This window comes from Erinaceus europaeus, chromosome 7, assembly GCF_950295315.1.
Source record: "Erinaceus europaeus chromosome 7, mEriEur2.1, whole genome shotgun sequence".
NCBI lineage: Eukaryota > Metazoa > Chordata > Mammalia > Eulipotyphla > Erinaceidae > Erinaceus > Erinaceus europaeus.
This window is the reverse complement of record NC_080168.1, coordinates 78,160,116-78,163,352: the sequence shown is the minus strand read 5'-3', so window position 1 is coordinate 78,163,352 and position 3,237 is coordinate 78,160,116.

The following is a 3,237-nucleotide window of genomic DNA, read 5'->3' as shown; positions in this document are numbered from 1 at the left end:
CAAACTATTGTATTTACTGTTGAATGTGAAACATTATTTCCCCAATAAAGAAATTAAAAAAAAATCTTTTGGGGTTGCAGAAGCTTTTTATTCTGCATTCTATAATTGCTTCTCTGCTGGACATAGCTATTGGCAGATCAGTCCATACCCCCAGGCTGCTTCTGTCTTTCACTACTGGTATAGGGCTCTGGAGAGGTGAGGTCCTGAGGCACATTGGTGAGGTCTTTTGCCTAGCCATGTCAGGATGGAATCATAGTAGAACCTGCAATTTACTGGCTGTGGCTTAATGAGTTTCTGAAGAAATACTGTTTGTATTTTGCTGAATTTTCAGATATTTTTCAATTTTTTTCTAATTTCACAGGAGAGTGGTCTGAAATGACTTCTACTCCATACCCATGTCTCTGGAAATCCCCAGGTTTTCTTTTTGGACTACGTGTTGCACATTTCTGCTGACTGAAATAGGATTGTTTTAAAATCAAAGAAATAGAGCATTAATCAAGAACAGTAACTATTTATTACAAATTTTTTTATTAGTGATTTAATAATGGTTTACAAGCTCAGAAGATTACAGGGGTACACCTCCTTACTCTCTACCACCACAGCTCTACAATTCTGTACCTTTCCTCTCTGCTCTCCCTCCTTCTCCCTAGGGATAACCACTAAAGTCTTCACAGTCGTGCCTACAGTTTGACTTTTTAAAGAAAAACGAGTTCTTGGGAGTCAGGTGGTAGCTGCAGTGGGTTAGGCGCATTTGGTGCAAAGCACAAGCACTAGTGTAAGGATCCTGGTTCTAGCCCCTGGCTCCCCACCTGCACAGGAGTCGCTTCACAGGTGGTGAATTAGGTCTTCAAGTGTCTATCTTTCTCTTTCCCTCTCTGTCTTCCCCTCCTCTCTCCATTTCTCTCTGTCCTATCTAACAACTACAACATCCTCGTCAACAACAACAATAATAACTACAGCAACAATAAAAAACAACAAAGGCAACAAAAGGGAAAATAAATTTTTAAAAAATTAAAAAAAAAACAAGTTCATTTGTTTCAGTTCTTTATATTGCACATAGGCGTGGGACTATCCAGTAGTTGTTTGGTAGCAGATATAAACTATAGCAACAAGAGTTCTTGAACACAGACACCAAATTAAAAACCTAAAGTTATTATATAGGACAATAATAAGAAAAACAACAACAAAAAATATTTTTAAAAGATTATAAAAATCACTAAAAATAAAATGACATCATTTAAAAAGATATAGATGACTGTATGTATGTAAATGTTATACATATAATTTATATAAAAGCACATTATATATCTTTATTTGTTGGATAGAGACAGCCAGAAATCAAGAGGGAGAAGGGTGGTAGAGAGGGAGAGAGACAGAGAGACACCTGCAATCCTGCTTCACCACTTGTAAAGCTTTCCCCCTGCAGTGGGAACCGGGGGCTCGAACCCAGGTCCTTGTACATTGTAATACAGGCGCTCAACCAGGTGCTCAACCATGTGCACCACCACCTGGCCCCAAAGAAAGTCTTTCTTTAACTGATCTTGTCTCACTGAGGAGCCATCAATATTTAAAATAAGAGATCCCTTGGTCCACAGAAACCTAGTGAATGTGAAGGTAATGGGTTAATGCACCACATTTGGACACAACTCAGTTCAAGAAGTATGTCTCTTCTCAGCAGGAATCTTGAGCCAGCAACTTTCCAGTGATGGCATTTTTCAAGGGACCTTTTGCTTACTCTTCTAGTAGCTCCAGGGAACAACAACAGGCCTCTTGGTAGTCTTTAGCTTACTAAATAATGTAGTGATTCATTGAAATACTCTCCTTGTCTTTCCTTCTTCAAATAGTCCTAGTGTGTAGTGTTGTACATTGTATGAGTGTCAGCTGTGTTGACAAGACTATCACAAACTCTTTGACTGGCCAGCCTAAAGAACTCCTACAAGGCTTGGAATAGAAATGAAGCTTCAGTTGCATGAGGGAAGTTATTACTATATACTCAGTATAGGTCTTTATTTTTATATTGAAACTAAAGTTTTCCTATATGAGAAAAGAGAACTGGGTATTATCATCACTGTTGCTTCAGGTCCATATATCAAACCTACAAATTTGTTGATATTAGAGTTATTTCTTTGGATAATCAAATAGCTTAAGAGAGTTAATCCTCAAAAATATTTCAGTCTTTAAAATATACCAGTCAGAGCTTAGACTATATTTCTGTTGATATTCATTCACTCAACAGTATTTTAAGCATTAATATTAAGTTCAAAGCATTTTGATGATTCAAGAAAGAAAAATGAACAACTTCCAGAGGAATCAAGGAAGCCAATTGGCAATGGTAATATACTGTAGCTGCAGAAGCTGCATTTCACCAGTGCAACCAACTTCTTGCAGTTTCTCAGGATCTTACTAGTTTCCTGTTATGATAGTAATACTTCCCATTGTTAGCTGTAAGGGTTTATTTATATTATTACAACTGTAGTGCCTTGGCAATACAAATTTATAATCTTATGGTTCTGGAGATCTGGAATGGGTCTCACTGGGCTGAAAGCAAAGTAAAGGAAGGACTGCAATTTTTCAGGAGACTTTTATAAAGAATCACCTCTCAAGGTGGGGGAAATAGTTGATATACACCAGTTTCTGTGAGAGAGAGCATATCTTCACATGTATCTATAAACTACTGCAAAATATATACCTGAAAGCAGAAGTACACTAGAGTTTGCAGTGAGTACCTCCCTAACACTTCCTCTCCACTATTCCAACCTTTGGGTCCATGATTGCTCAACAATTTGTTTGGCTTCGTATGTTAACTCTCTTTTCAGTCACCAGGTTCCAGATGCCATCAGGATGCCGGCCAGGCTTCCCTGGATTGAAGACCCCACCAATGTGTCCTGGAGCACAGCTTCCCCAGAGACACACCCTACTAGGGAAAGAGAGAGGCAGACTGGGAGTATGCACCCACCAGTCAACGCCCATGTTCAGCGGGGAAGCAATTACAGAAGCCAGACCTTCTACCTTCTGCAACCCACAATGATCCTGGGTCCATGTTCCCAGAGGGATGGAGAATGGGAAAGATATCAGGGGAGGGGGTGGGATATGGAGATTGGGTGGTGGGAATTGTGTGGAGTTGTACCCCTCCTACCCTATGGTTTTGTTAATTAATCCTTTCTTTTTTTTTTTTCTTTTCTTTTTTTTCCTCCTCCAGGGTTATTGCTGGGTTCGGTGCCTGCACCATGAATCCAC